This window comes from Chiloscyllium plagiosum, unplaced genomic scaffold (genome assembly GCF_037043375.1).
Source record: "Chiloscyllium plagiosum isolate Xiang-an unplaced genomic scaffold, Cpla_swu_hap1 HiC_scaffold_19, whole genome shotgun sequence".
NCBI classification, from domain to species: domain Eukaryota; kingdom Metazoa; phylum Chordata; class Chondrichthyes; order Orectolobiformes; family Hemiscylliidae; genus Chiloscyllium; species Chiloscyllium plagiosum.
In genome coordinates, this window is record NW_028270157.1 from 64,470,262 (window position 1) to 64,487,237 (window position 16,976).

Below are 16,976 nucleotides of genomic sequence, written 5' to 3' on the forward strand. Positions count from 1 at the left end.
GCAGGTGGATATATAACAACATAAAACAGCGTTGTTGTTAGAGGCGATATTTGTTGAGTGGAAGCAAAGTTCTGAGGCTTGACTAGAGAAACCTTCAGCTTGCATCTTGCTCCCCCCAGGTACTTGACAACTGCCTATTTTAGCAGATAACTATCATTTCTCATCTTTGCAAAACATAAAAAACATAACTTTAAATGACTGATGATGGTATGTGAAAAACATTTATTCCAAAAACAATGCGCAATATCAGAAGCATGACCCACACACTTGTTATATGTACTTGTAATATTTGATGACAACCTTGCTATCCAGCTCGTACACACCCGTGACACCGCTCCCCCACAATGCATCATTGGAATGAAGCCTTTTCCCATAAAAATTTTTTGCCTCCCAATCCCCGGAACCTTTCACTCCATCCCGACCTTTTTGGTCACTGTTGGTAACTGGCCCGGACTGTTGATCAGTAGTTGATTCTCACTTGGATCTCCCTGACCAGTTTCCATCCCAACCATTCTCACATCCCACATCCACCAATCCCTGAATCCCCAACCTTACAAAGTATTGTGGGAAAAGGCAGCTACCGCGACTCACTCAAAATCATTTTTCGAATTCTTGTATCTTAGAAACAATGTTTGGAAGGAATTTAACAACCAGGGGCAATCTGATTTAATAGCAACTACACAAAAAATGAGGTCATTTATACGACAGTGTAAGGTAAGTACGTAGAAGACACCATGTAAACTAATCCTCCCATTCTTTTATTTCCTCCTTCACTTTTCCCAACTTGACATTCAGGTCAGTGACTTTCGTTCATGGGAAAAAAGTTTGCAAAATGCACTCTGATACCTGAAGAAGCTGCAATGTTTGCAAGCCCAGCCATAAGTACCTACATTTCCCTAGCACCACAGTCTCCACTCGCACCATACGCAGCTCAATGTAAATAATCTTGACAGAAAATGCTGGAAATACTCTGCAGGTCTGGCAGCATCCGTGCAGAGCTGGACAAAAATAATATCCAGGTTGTTCTGCTATAATGCGCGTTTCGTCAACGTGAATTGGCTATAACACAACTGACGAATTGGGAATATTGTTTGGAAAACACAAACTTTCTACTGAACGGGTACATCGATTTTCTATTAGCCGTCTTCTCCAGTGTGATTTTTTATAGTTGTTTTCCATAGCGCATTTTTCTACAGCGTGAGTTTGCAGAGGAATACAACTGTGTTATAATAGCAGAATGACCAGTATCAGAAATACTGTTTGGATTAAAGGTCAGTTTTCCCTCTCCACAGATGCTGCCTGGCCTGCTGAGCAACTCAATAAATTTTCATTTAAAGATTACGAGCATCTGTAATATTTTGGTGTTCATTCTTGGGTTGTCCAGTGCTGCCAACGTATCATTACTGGGCCCCTACTAGCGCACTTATAAAGAGCTACAGGAGAGGGGGTAAAATTTGCTTTGCAATGACAATCGTTGGATCAGCACCAAAAAGCAGCTGACATTGAAACATTCCCAGTCAGGCCTGTATTTCTCAACAATGTTAATCCATTCACAGGGTGTGGATATTGCATTTATGGCCCAATCCCGAGAAAGCAGTGGTACTCTCGAACAACCATAGACTATATTCTTCTTTGAAAACTAGCTGACTGTTTTGAAAGGCAACTGGAGGGAATTGTTCAGAGTCAGCGATGTTGTGTAGGACAGGAAGCACATACAGGCCAGACCAGGAAAAGGGGCTTCCTAAAGGTCATTCGTGAACCAGCCAGGTCTTGACACCAATCTGCACCACCATGTCGTGAGTAACTTTCAACTGATATCATCTTTAAAATCTGAAGATGCTGCAATGTTTGCATACCCAGCTTTAACAGAAGTCAAAAAATGGGAAAGACTGTCTTTCAATGTGGATCGACCAAGATGGCAGGCTCATACTTGTTTGGTGACAGGGAGGAGAGTTGGCAAGCTGCAGGATCAGCCACACCCGATGTAAAGGAGCCAGGTTTGCACCTGAACTCTAACTTGACATTTCAATTCATTCTGAATCGGGCTTCAATTCCCACGGTCTTGTGAAACTGAACAGAGATGGAAGGACAGTCATACATACATGCATACACTACACCTTACCAGAAACAAAGGGTGTTCTGTACATCTGAAAGGCAGATGTAAACACACCGAGTTGGACTTTGAAGCAGATTAGGTTGGCTATTTCTGACATTTTCATAACTTTATTTGCGTTTACCCACTACAATTCCATTTAAGGACCCATCCCTAGCCCACAACTGTACAAATTCATGGCATCTTTGCACGCACACAAAATTCGCAGATGGAGCAACGATTCTCTGCTCTCATCCTAAATCAGTCCTTTGTGGCCATCGTTGCTAGAGGTTGCCTCAAGGAAGTGAGGAAACTAGCCTCACCTGGGGGGGGCAGGTTACCTAAACATTGAAGAACCATCTGAATGGTGACTTTATCTTGCACCCTATTTTAATTTAATTCTCTGATTTCCCTGTTTCTTATGAAGTTGGAGTTACCAACACATGAGGAATCTTTTGGAATTGAAGATGCATCACCAGATCAATTGTGCCAACAGTAAAGGAGAATATTCATTTTCAACAAAATCAAAATTCTTTCTTCTTGGGTTCTTCAAACGCTTTTGCTTACTAAAAATGCTGGAGATGGGTGAAGCAGGATGTTTGACGGACATTCAAGAATTGGACAATGATGTCACAAAGAAGCTTGTTTGATGACCTACCCCAACAAAGGGCTTGGTGACAAACAGGGACAAGGCGGGTTGGGGCAGTTTTAGGATCAACATTTAACCAAAGCAGTTCAACTGCTAAAGTATGATTTCATATCAAAAAGAAATCACAGAAATACCGAATTGCTACGGTGCAGAATGAAGCCATTCGGCCGATCATGTCTGCATGCAACTAGTCAGACATCTATCATTACTTAGTGTTAACCTCCTACCTTTACTCCCAGACCCTTGTACCTTACATTTGTCCAAATAATCATCCGATATCCTCTTGAATGTCTCATTGAACCTGCCTCCACCACACACTGCAGCAGTGTGTTCTATACCCAGAGTGAAAATATTTTTCCTCACTTCACCGCTGCATGCTCTACCACATTACATCGCAAGACAGCCCCTTCCAAACCCACGACCACTTCTGTCTAGAAGGACAAGGGCAGCAGGTACATGGGAACACCAGCCACCTGCAAGTTCCCCTCCGAGCCACTCACCATCCTGATTTGGAAATACATCGCCGTTCCTTTACTGTCTCTGGGTCAGAATCCTGGAATTCCCTCCCTTAACAGCTTTGCAGGTGGGTTCAAGGAGGCAGCTCACCACCACCTTCTCAAGGGCAACTAGGGATGGGCAATAAATGCTGGTCCAGCCAGCAATGCCTACACTCCACAAATGAACAAAAGAATTTGAAAGATTTTAGCCAAGTGTATCCCTCCCCTCTTTACCCAGCTGTAGTCTGAGAGTATAGGGTCAAATATTGACCCAAAAGAACTTGCTCCCTCTCCCTTGACTTGATTTCCCCTCGAACTGATGAACGATTACAAATTTCTTCATCTCCTAGTTTCACACAGTTCGGTTCGGCCACCTCCTTGTGTACATTAATGGCTTGCAACAAGTTCAGGCTTCCCAAGGCAAGACTTGCCACAAGTGGTTTGTGTATCCCAGCAACAGATTGATATGGCCAGTTGCGTGCTTGAGTGGATGACAAACTGTGCAAACAGAAAGCAATCAGGACCGTACTGCAGGCTTTTCAAAGTGTTATATTTGTATGTCAAGAAAGCACAAAAATTCAATGAGTTTAGAAAGGTAAGACAGAGTCTTCACCTTTTGTGAATTTCTTTTGCTGATTAGTGTGTGCAATTGAACACACTTTTCCCTACTAACATTGCAGTGTTATCATTAAGCACTGCTACTATAGCCAACAAAATGGACAACACTCCCCATTTCAAACCATCTTAGGATGCATTAACTGAATGTATCGCTCCTCCATTTCCCCCGCTAGCCTTCCAGAAGTCTCTTTTATGTGTGATGTCCAATTCAGGTTCCGCATTGTGCTCCGGTTTCCTCCCGCAGTCCAAAGATGTGCAAGTTTGTTGGATTGGCCATGCTAAATTTCCTATAGTGTTCAGGGACGCATACGTTAGGTGCAGTAGTCATGGGAAATGCAGGATTACAAGGAAAGGGTAGGGAGATGGGGTTGGGTAGTATGCTCTTTGGAGGCTGGATGTGGACTTGTTGGGCCAAATAGCCTGTTCCCATATTGTAGGGATTCTGTAATTCTGTGAAAAAGTGCGTGCCCACAGCAAGACAAACAGATGCACAAAGATGGGGGAAGGAACATTGTATTTACTTCAGCTTCATTTGGAATGTGACAACTGTCATTTAAATAGTGCCATGTGTCGAAAGAGAGCACATAGATCGAGAGTGTGGAGACTGAGAGGGTGAGAGTGCGAGAGAGCAATCTGTAACAAGCCATGCTCAGGGAATGGGATGTCGAGGGGCACAGGGAGAGGGAGGTGGAGTTGGTAGAAGTATGATCATGAGGAGGACAAGGCCATGAAAGATTTTAACGCAAGGATGAAACTTGATCCAGTGGGGAATGGAAGAGCCGGAGCTGGTTAGTGAGGACTGGAGTAAATAATGAGTGGAGAACTTTGAAGGATAAGTAGATTTGGAGGAGTAGCAATTTCGATTTCAGATTGAAGTCTGATCAGGAGAAAGACATGAAAGACACGAAGGAGGGTCTCGGCAGAAGATGCTCTGAGAGATAGATTAAATTATTGACATGGAAGAGGTGGATATGAGATCGTTGGATTTGAGAATATTGACTACTTCTAATACCTTGGAAGTACCCTACCAGCCAGAGCAGCTCTTGATGAAGAGCTCTAGCACTGTCCCCAGATTGCTAATGCAGCCTTCAGCTGCCTGAGGAAAAGGGTATTCACAGACAACATCAGATCGAACTCCAACCTCATGGTTTACAGAGGTGTAGTGATTCCTGCCCTCCTGTATGGCTCTGAGATGTCTACAGCAGGGACCTCAAGGTGCCGGAGCCGTATACACCAATGCTGCCTGCTCAAGATCCTGCAAATCCACTGAGAAGATAGACGCAACAACAGGAGGGTCCTTGACCAGGCCAACATCCCCAGCATCGAGGCACTGACCCCCAACCTGATCAGCTGCATCGGGGCTGGGCACATCATCCCCATGACCGACCAAGGACTCCTCAGGCAGGTGCTCTGCTCCCAGCTCCGAAACGGCGGCTGAGCCCCAAGGGGACAGAGGAAGCACTTCAGGAATATCCTCAAGGCCTCACCAGGGAAGTGCGGCATTCCCACAGATGCCTGGGAATCACTGGCCCCAAGACCGTCCAAAGTGGAGGAGGAGCATCTGGGAAGATGCCCGGGGAAAACAGCGTAAGGAGCGCATTGCCACACCAAGGCCTCATCACCCCTTCCTGTGACCACCACCTGTCCCAAGTGTGACAGAGCCTGCAGTAACCCCATCGGTCTGTACAGCCACCCATGGACTCACCCTGAGTGTGGAAGGGAGCCTTCCCTGTCAGTGAGAGACCACTAACGATGGGCAGTACATAGGATTGAGAGGTAATCTGACCTGAAGCTGAGCCTGGGGCCGATTATGATGTTGACTCTCAGTCAGAAAGCTAAGGCCAAGGAACGGCTAATGGAAATGGAGAGACTCAGAGACAGGGAGAGTTGGCTCGTGAGCTCAATGTTCTTGCCAAAGATATCAACATACAGCGGCATGTTAATGAGGAAGGAGGGACTGAGGGGTAGGGAGGATGAGCCCTTACAACCCTGGAGCTAACGGGTATCAGTGTCAGCAGGAGAGTGGAGTTACGTCCTCAATCAGACCAGGCACAATTTTATCCAATCGTGGAACAAAGTCAGTAGCAGAACAGAAGGTTATGGGAAAGAGCATATGGGAAAGAGGGGCCGAACGGTCTACTCCTGTTCCTATTTCGTATCGCCTTCAGCTCAAGGGCTTGAGCAGCCTGATTGTGTTCCGATATCCTGGTTTTGTGGAGCATGGTGATGCTGTCAACGCAATCAGTTATGAATAACATAAAACCGCTCTGCATGTTGCATCACATCATAGTCTTTCCGCTTCCCCCATCCACAAAAATACAGGAACACTGTAAGAAATCTGAGTTCAAATATTTGAAGTATATCTTGTTGGCGCTCCAAGTTCTCAACTGCTGGCTTTGAGTCAACATTTAACCATTGTTAGCAGAGAAAATGCACAGTATTGGAGTTGGCCCCTGTCACGTCAAGCCAGAGTTGGATCCACTGCACTATGCTGTCCCCATCGGTTTAAACTTGCTCATTGGGATCTGGGCAAATGCCAATATTTACTGCCTGTCCCTAGTTACCCTTTGAGAAAGTGGACGTGAGCTGCCTTCTCGAACCCACAATGCACTTCATGGATGGAGTTCCAAGATCTTGACCGAGCAGCAGTCAACGAACGGTAATATACAGATGAACCTCGATTATCAGAAGGACACGGGCAGGGAGTATTTTGTTCAGTTAATCGAATGCTGGACAACATAGTTAGCCAAACATCAGGACTTGCGATCTTGTTCGGATAATCCAAAATTTAGTTAATCGAATGATGGATAATTGAGGTTCCTCTGTATTTCCATGTCAGGAGGGTGAATGCCTCGGAGGAGGACCCGAGGCTGGTGGTGTTCCTGTGTGCCAGTTGCTCCTGTTCTACGTGGCAGAGATGCCATGTTTGGAAGATGCTCCGTCACTATTACAGAGGTTTAAAAGCAGTGTCTCTGTTGCAGAACTGAGCCATCAGCAAGAAGGGAAACTGGAATGAGCCATCCAAGTCATATTATATCTTTTCATGAAAACCACTAATGGAGGGTCATCACGGCAACTTCTGCTTGTGAAACATTCCTGCCCAGGATCACCTTCACGTGTAGATTTTAGAAGCACCAGCCTTGACTTCCTGCATCTGATGACACAATTTTCTGTTTTCCAACATTTATACAGCATCGCAAAACACAAGCTTATTGCTGCCATAGACACAGATCAGGGTGAGGGACAGGAATCACAGGCACCAATGCTGCCCCTGGCCAGGGGCCTGGCTTTGCCTCTTGACCCATGTACAGTGACCCTACCCTGAGAACAGAACCCCTCCCACATCCTGCTGAGAAGACGAGGAGGGCACACCCCCACCCCCCAAAGGTGCTGGCCGGGGTGTCAATCAGTTGGACTGCTGCGACCTGGAAAGGGGTTTGATCTTCTTTAGTGTTGCTGGAGCTGCACTCGTCCAGGCATCTAGACTGTACTCCATCACACCCCTGACTTGTGCCTTGTTGATGGTGGACAGGCTTTGGGGAGTCACAAGGTGGGTTTATCACCACGTAGTTTCAATATCTAACCCCCATGGAACGGTACACCAGCAAAATATCAGTTCCTACCAAAGTGGAGAGGCAGTGAGGAGAGGAAAGGGTATTGGCAAAAATCTACAATGTTGGCTGTTCATTTTGACAGCCATATCGAATTCTCGACAGATGCGACTGTCTGTAAATAGGATGCAGAATTATACTCCCAAGGGAGGCTCTTAGACAGCACTTCACTCATATATTCAGTTCCACACTACAGCAACTGCAACTGACTTCGGCACAACTGAAACCGCTTCAAAGCACCAACCTCATGAGAACAAGAAAAAGCTGACATCCAGCTGGAGTCTGCAGATCTGCCAAAGCTCCTACATTCAGGGAATTGGAGTGAAGGGGCAGGAAAATAAATTCCTCTTCAGCTCAACATCCCTCACTCAAACTTAACAATGTGCCACTGATGCAGGGCTTCTGCTGTCGCAATTGATGCCGGGATAGGGCTTCCCCCATTGCTTCTCCAGTGCAGAAAAGCAAGAGAAAATGTTTTCAAATCAGACATAAAAACACAAGTAAAAGACTGGTCTTTTATTCCAACAACCTTTGGGCCTGAATGTGTCTGAGTGATGAGAAAGGATACGATACACAGAATGTGGTCGCACTAGTATTCCGCTCTGTTGGCCGTTTAGATCCACATTTGCTTTGCCTTGTTATCTGCTTCTGAGCAGTGACTGCCATGCTGACTGTCAAACCTACTAAAGCCACTTTGATCACTTCACTGCTTCATCATCAGTCGCTGACTTTTTTTGTATGTTGGCTATTTCTCTTCCCATTGCACATTCCATCAGCTATTTGTCTGAGAACTTAAAAAAAAAAAGACATGCCTTCGTTTAGTGGCTTTCAGAATATTCTAAAGTGATTCACAGTTAATGAAATTCTTTTGAAGTGTAGTCACTGTCTTAACGTAAAAAATACAGCAGCCAATTTCCACTCCACACATTTGCAGAATCAGGAATGAAATATGTGGCAAGCTCATCTGTTTCTGAGACATTGATGAGGGGTATAAATACTGGCAGGAGTAAGAATTCCTTACACCTCTTCAATGAAATGGGATATTTAGTTATCTCATGAAAAAGCTGGAATGGTTTAACATTGTTTTGAAAAGGCAGCGCCTCTGACAGTACGGCATTCCCTCAGTACTGCATGTGTGCTCAGATAGTGTGAAAGTGAGGACTGCAGATGCTGGAGATCAGAGCTGAAAAATGTGTTGCCGGAAAAGCGCAGCAGGTCAGGCAGCATCCAAGGAGCAGGGGAAATCGACGTTTCGGGCATAAGCCCTTCTTCAGGAATCTGTCGAGGGAGGAAGAGAGCTTCTTCAAGGAAGGCATCCTTGCAAGAGGATTCGCAGTAGGTTAAAATCAACTAGGAGAAAGTGAGGACTGCAGATGCTGGAGATCAGAGCTGAAAAATGTGTTGCTGGAAAAGTGCAGCAGGTCAGGCAGCATCCAAGGAGCAGGAGAATCGACGTTTCGGGCATAAACCCTTCTTCAGATAGTGTGCTCAAATGATAAGAGCAGGACCTGAACCCATGACCTCCTGAGGCAAGAGTATAACTCACTGAATCATGGGGTGATGCCAGAGATGGGGACAGGAGGAGGAAGAGGATAAAACCATTTGGAAAACAGAACTGTTCAATCACTTGTTTTGTTGCACAGGCTGCTGGCGGTAAAGACCAACAAAAAGCAAAACCACAATTTTTCAAAGCTTTGTCCCCAACATCTGCTGTCCTTCTGCAAAGATGATGTACAAACAGTGAGGCAGAGCAAAGGATTGCTTAGTGTGCTGCTGGCCAACTTTCAGTGAATGGAAGGAATGAGTGACCAGAGACTGCTGGAGATGATCTGAGGAGCTGAACAAGCAAAACTGGAACCAAGAAAATCTGGTGTGAGCCGTGTTCGACAAAACAAGTGGAAGCAGGCAATGAGCTGAGTCTCTGCTAAGATGCTAATCTAAAGTCGCTGCTGAACAGGTAAGTAAGGAGGAGAGGAAGCCACCTTTATTGCTTCCTCTCTGCCAGCCTTGTTACAGCTTTGATTATACTTGGAGTGCCCAAGGGGCAACAAGGGACAGGCAATAAGTTTTGGCCAGCCAGTGGCCCCATGTCCCCATGGGTGTACTAAAAAAAAGGAACGCATTCAGATGAGTCCTGATGGAAATACTGAACTGGCAATTCAACCTTGGAAAGCAGTACAGCCATGCATGCATTTCTGACTTGGACCAGCAGGGAGCGATCAAGAGCAGTAAGGTTGCAATGGACGCAGATTCTTTGCAGCCAGCTACCACACAAATGTCAGCGAAGGCACAAGCACTGCTCCTGTGACGTTCCTGCTTTGCACTGTTGCTTACTTTGAATTGGTTATTTACTTGCTGAACTGCAGAACAGGGGCACAACTATTATATCAGCAATAACATGCAACAGTTGTTTGGTGTCAAGAGACATCAGATTGCTCAATACTTGCAGAAATTTGAGTTCCTATTTTGCCATAAGACACAGGAACAGAAGTAGGCAATTCGGCCCAATGAGTCAGCCTTTCACTGAGGTCACGGATGATCTGACAATCCTCAACTCCACCCACCTGCTTCATCCCCTGAACCCTTAATTCCCAACCTGATTAAAAGTCCGACTATCTCAGCCTTGAATACACTTCACAATGCAGCCTTAGCTTCTGCAGTAAAGCACAGATTCACTACTCAGAGAGAAGAAATTCTTCCTCATCTTTTGTCTTAAACAGGTGACTGCTTACTCAGAGTTTGCCGTCTGGTCCTAGGCTCCCCCCACAAAGGAAGACAACCACCTGTGCACTTACCCTGTCAAGCCCTGTAAGAATTTTGTTGGAGCACAGAAATAAGGCACAGCAGTGAGTCATTCAGCCCTTCGAACCTACTCTGTCAATTAATATGATCAATGGGTTATCCTCTACCTGAGTGCCATATTCCCACTTTCTCCTCATACTTACCAATGCTTTTCAAATCTAAAACCGTATCCATCGCATTCTTGAATATATTCAGTGACTTAGACTTCACAGCCTTCAGCAGTGGAAAATTCCACAAGTTCACTACCCTGAGTGTAGAAGTCTTTCCTCACCTCAGTGCTAAATAGCCCACCCAATATCCTGCGACTTTGCCCCCTGGTTCTAGACTCTCAACCAGGGAAAACACCCTCCACACAACTAACCTATCCAGCCCTGTTAGAAAACTGTACATTTCAGTCAGATCTCCTCTCATTTTTCTAGTGTCTGGTGAATATAGGCCCAGTCAACCTCTCCTCCTAAGCTATCTGCTATCCCTGGAGCCTAGTGAACCTCCGCTGCACTCCCTCTATGGCAAGTATATTTTTTCTTTGGTAGGAAGACCAAAACTGCATATGCTAATCTAGGTGTGGTCTCACTAAGGTCCTATATAACTGCAGCAAGACATCTGTACTTCTAACTAAAATACCTTTGTAATGATACCATTCATTTCACCTGACTATATCCCTCTGCAGATACTATGCGTCATCTCCACAACTTGCCTTCCCACCTCTTTTTTTTTGTGCCATCTGCAAATATAGTTTCAGTACATTTACTTTATTCACCTAAGTCACTAATCTATATTGTAAATACACATGGTCCCATCACTGTTCCCTGCAGCACTCCATTAGTTAACAATTTGCCATCTGAAAATACCCCCTAACACTCTTTCTTCATTTCCCTTTCTTGATCTCTCCAAATCCTGTGGCTAATTTATTGCTTATCCCAAGTCAACATAGAGCCAAATTTACCCCAGAGAAAAGGAATTTAAAGTCCACGCATTAAAAAAGTTTTCAAGGAAATGGTAATAATGTGCAGGAAAATAGTCTAAAAGGACAAGATATTTTAATGATTTTTCTCTTTCAGTTCAGAGACTATTGGTAGAATTTCCCATTCCTAGATATAATTAAAAGCAAATCGGAATATTTACTCAATCACTAATTAAAAAGCATAACACTGAGAATGCTGGGAATTTAAAAATCAGAAAATGCAAGTAAGCGTTTACAAGTTTCTCTCAGACTCCATTCCCCCCCCCACCCTCCAAAACAAAACATTTCTCTCTCTCTCTCTCCCCCATCATTAATATTGATAACCAGAAAAGAAACGTCAACTTGCTGCAAACCTGCATTTGCTGGAATGTTACCAACTACAAGAAAAATCTACATTCATGCTTTGATGATGGCCAAAAGGGTTCAAACTTTACTCCCAAGTCTAGAGCTTTCAATTGAAAATTTAAATGAGATTGGGCCAGTGACCATCATATTTGAACAGTAAGCATTGTTTGCAGTGGATCAGAACCAGAGTGACTTTCTGGATTGATTTAGATTCGATAAGGGGAATGGGGTGAATTTCTGATATTGTTGTCTCCAATTGTGCTGGGTTGCCCTGTTCATTTTGCCACTCCCAGTAGTTCACATAGTTATTGAGTTGGGTTGGGAGTATGTTTATTGTGGTCACAAAGTATTGGACCTGTACAGACAGGCTGCTTTGATTAGAGATCCTTTCATACAAACAAAATTGGGAGCAAGAGTAGATCCCTCAATAACATCAGTCAGATCTAATTGTAGCCTCACATCCTGCCTGCCCAACCACCATCACTCACTGTTCAACCTGACACCCACCCTTTAACCCTTTTGTTAGAATTAAACCTTGCTCCCACCACTCCTTGGGGAAGACAGCTCAGGGCCATAGACTCAGGGCCATCAGAGAGAAAAACTCTTGCTGCTTGCTATATCTTTTCAAATCCCAGAGTCAACAACTGCCAAAAAAAACTAGCAAAGGTGAAAGAAATAGATTGTCTATAAGTTGGGCACAAGTTTAAAAGAGAATGACACAGGCCTCTAACAGATGCTTGAACAAGAATAAACTTCAGCCTTCCTTTATCTCACCTCTCACCTAAGTTCAGTTACCACATTATTTATCTTTCCAACCACCTCAGAGTAGAGATCAGTCAACGTGATCAAATTTGGTATCGTGCTCAGATCAAAGCCATATACGATTAAACACATTGAAAGTCAAATTCATCTTTGGTCAGCATATCGACTGAGGGGTTGGCAACAAAGATGGGTAAATGAAGTTAAAAAAACAATCAGCAATAAACTAAGTGAACGGTGAAAGAGGTTTGTGACACTCAATGGTCTCCCTAATTTTCCATGACCCCTGCGAGACCGAGTCAGGTTTTACTCTTTGACCAATTTTGTCTCCAACTCTGTCCAGCTGTGATCTTACAATAACATCCACCACACATTAGTCAGGGGTGAATGCAGGTGAATGGGTCTGGGTGGGTTGCTCTTCAGAGGGTTGGTGTGGAGTCGTTGGGCTGAAGGGCCTGTTTCCACACTGTGGGGAATCTAATCTAATCACTACAACAATACGAGCATTCTGACCTGTCTTACAAAGGAATGCCTCACAACCACCGTTCACAGTTCACAAAGCAATGAGCGACACTGCAGGACAAAACTCTCACACTGGAGAAATTAAACAATGACCTGATAAAAATGACACACGCGCTCTCCTTTCGGGAAGCTGGGCATGGAGACGGAAATACAATGGCCTGATACTGTAAATTGAGGGAGCAAGCAGAAGCCACAGAAAAGTCCCAATGCTTCACACACCACTTCCTCAAATTAATATTGGATGCCGAGTAGTGCACTTCAAACATCCTTCAAGTCAAAAGTGGCCTGAGTTAGAAAGTGTATAAATATATATATATTGTAAGAAATATTATTTCTACTTCTTAATTGTTGCCCAATGGACCCCCGGTGCAAGAGAGATGAAACAAATAATGGGTTTGGACAAGGTAAGCACCAAAGCTCATCATCAATGCAGAATTGCAGCAGTATCTGGAACTGTATCCAGTTTGACAGAACAAAGTAGGGATGAGAGGTAACAGCTGACATAGATCGACAACAGCTAGTGTTTCTAAAGCCCAAGGTATTGCGCCTCAGTGAGGTCATGTTCAGAGAAGGATCCTCTGTGCGTTCCTCCACAGCGACCGCCTCATCCAGCTTGCTCCTCACTCCCTCCAACATCCCTTGCTGTCCCCACCCCTTCCAAAAATCCCAGGGGCATTCCTGACAGACCATGCCATGTCTATACAAAAAGCCAACTGAGCACAATGCAGCAGCAGCAAGATCTTCTCTGAGATCAGGATTAGGTTTTTGAAGACATCGCAAAGCAGCAAATAACCCAAAGTTAACTGAAAGCTGAAGACCACAAACCAGCAACTCTGCCAGTGCTGGTGATGGTTGGCACCACACCATCGAGTGGAGCTGGACCGATTCTCAACAGGGATGGAGATCGGGGCTGGTGTAACTGGATGGCATCTTGAGATCTTCTGGACCTGGTGTGATTACCCAAGGGGTCACAGAGCAGTCTTCTACTGCTTTTTCCTCAATTATTTTCTTGACGCAGAGTGTCAACGTCATTGCATGACACCGGATGCGTACCACATCTTTTGCACCTGAGAAATGGGTGTGGCACTATCTGCTGTCAAGGTCTGAGTGTCATCCGTCTGTGAACAGAGAGCCTGAGCATAAACTACATAATAAGACACGGATAACTTGTCTGCATACTTGATTATGTATCTCAATATCATGTTAGATTTTTAACAATTTTGGATACAAAGCACACAAATTAAAGCTACAGATGTATAATTCTTCAGTCCTTGTCTACAACATCTTCCTTTAGCATTTCATTGTTTTTAGCCCCTTTTCCCTTCAAGTAGCAACTGCCCTCTGGTCCATGCGGAACCCTTATCCCATCTCTGCCCTCTTTTTCAACTGCATTTTACAGATCAATTTATTTCTAATTCTTTCAGGCAGCCAATTTTTTTTCGTTGAGGCAATAGTTTTAAACACAGCCAATATTTACATTGGAACATGAGTAGACCATTCAGCACCTCAGGAATCCCCTGCCATTCATTTCAACAGCGGTAAACTACCTCCACCTCCATCTGATCGTCTGATGGACATACAATGAATGGTTTTGGCAGGACTCCTTCAGAAAGACAACAGCTTGATATCTCTTTCTGCAAATCCACGGAAGAAATCCAATTTTCCCTTCTCCACATTGTAAGCAATGGAAGCTAACAGCAAGACTCCAGAATATTGTCTAACAATGGTTACTATATTTTGAAGGAAGGTAAGATGAGGTAACTTGCACTCAGTCAATGAGGAGAACAAAGAAACCACAGTGAAAAGCAAGTGCGAGGCCGAAACAGGCTTTGTTGCACTGTGTATTGCACACCACGCAATAACATGACAGAAAACAATTAATCAGTTCGCAATACTGATAGGCCCGACAATAGCAATATCTGTGCTGACAAATCTGACCTGATTTTCCAAACCGGACTACTGCCAAACACCCTGCGATCTTGCTATGCTTGGGTGCACAAACCTTGGAACACTCAAAGAATTCTCACAATATAGAACCATTCAGAAACTGAATGTGGCAATTTGTTCTACTCCATCTCTTGGAAAGAAATGCCCAATGAATTCCACTCCCCCTGCTCAAGTAAATACACAGTTTCTCTCTCAAAAGTTACCACCGGGTCAACTTCCACCACTTTTACAGATAATGCATTTCAGACAACTCACTACTTTAAAAAAAATCTCTTCACCTCCCCCTCAAAGTTCTATGACAATCCTATGATCAAATATAACCAAAGAGCTGAATTCCATAGGTGAGGTGAGAATGAATGTCCTTGATATCAATGCCGTATATAACCAAGTGGGGCACTAGCAAATTAGAATCAATGGGAATCAGGGGGAAACCTCTGCCAATTGGAGTCACACTTAGCACAAAGGAAGATGGTTGTGGTTGCTGAAGGTCAGCCATCTCATCTCCAGGACATCTCTGCAGGAGTTCCTCAGGAGAGCGTCCTCAGCCAATCCACATTCAGTTGCTTTATTGGTGACCGTCCCTCCACCATCAGGTCATAAGTGGAAATGTTCGCTGATGATTACATATTGTTCAGCACCATGAAGCAGTCCATGTTCAAATACAAGAAGACCTAGTCCGTATCTAGGCTTAGGCTGGCAAGTGCCATGTAACATTAACATCACACAAGTGCCAAGCAATAACCATCTCGGAAAAAAGAGAGAATCTAACCATTACCCATTGGCATTCAATGGCATCACTATCATTGACTGTACCATCATCAAAGCCCTGAGGGTCACCATTCAGCAGAAACTGAGCTGGACTTGCCATATAAACACAGTGGCTACAGGAACGTGTCAGAGGCTAGCAATTCCACAGCGAGTAACTCACTTCCTGACTCCCCAAAGCCTGACTACCATCAACAAGGCACAAATCAGGACGGCGATTGAATACCCCCCACTTACCTGGATGAATGCAGCTCCAACAATGCTCAAGAAGCTTGAAACCATCCAGAATAAGGCTGCCTGATTGTTTGACATCGCATCCACACCCTGTACCACCAATGATTATAACAGCAGTGTGTATTATTTAGAAGATGCACTGCAGAACTCCAAAGATCCTCAGACAGCACCTTCCAAATCCACAATCTAGAAAGACAAAGGCAGCAGATACGTGGGAACACCACTATCTGCCAATTCCCCTCCAAGTCATTCACCATTCTGACTTGGAAATAAATTGCCATTTATTCAGGCTCACTGGGTCAAAATTCTGGAACTCGCTACCTCACCACATGTACCAACACCAAATAGACTGCAGTGGTTCAACCCCACCTCCTCAAGGGAATAAACACTGGCCCAGTCAGCAATGCCCACATCCTGCCAATAGATACATTCACCCAACAGGCTTTCTCAAAACATCTTCTAATTTTGAGTACCTCTCTCAAAATCTCCTCTTACATATAACAAAAACCAGAACAAATCCAAACTTGCAATGTTGTGCTGCAGGTGGAGTTGAGCTAGGGCTGTACAGACAGTACCTATGATGAACTACAGTGATACCACTCAAACATGCTGAAACCACAGATAAGCTCTGCTACATGGTCCACTGCATAATATTATTTGGAAAGTTGGGTTCTAAAGTAGACCGAACTAAGTAAAGCTTTAAGCTTGATTTGTGTTTCTATATTGTGTGCATTAAGTGGTGACGGACTTAAGTTCATTTTTGAGCTCTGGGAATGATGTGGGAGTGTCTGGAAACATACTTAGAGCATTATAACTCAGCTTTTATGAAAAACCCTCACAGTGAATAATTCAATGTCTTAAAAAAACAAGAAGATGGGAACAAAATTGAATTGTTGCCAAGCAACAATGATATGATATAGGAAGAATGACAGAAATAGTTTCATGTCAGAAAAGCAGACCCATCCCTGATGGGCAGGGAGGCTGCAGCTTTTTTTCCAGCTGCAGGATGCACAGCGAGAAATGGTCTATCAGAGCAGTGCAGTTTAGCGGTGCTGGAGGAGGAGAAAAGATGTCCTGAATAGTTTAACGTAAGTAAGAGAAATTTCCAGAAACAGAAGCTGGTGAGGAATGTCAAACCCACTTGTAGCAGTGACCGCTTTACGATCACATT

The 16,976-nt window shown here is 44.3% G+C and overlaps 1 protein-coding gene across 1 annotated transcript in view; it reads right to left on the reverse strand.

The window, feature by feature from the left end:
- Positions 1-16,976, reverse strand: part of tmtc1 (transmembrane O-mannosyltransferase targeting cadherins 1) — a 139,061-nt gene that overhangs the window by 35,864 nt on the left and 86,221 nt on the right. The window lies entirely within an intron of this gene.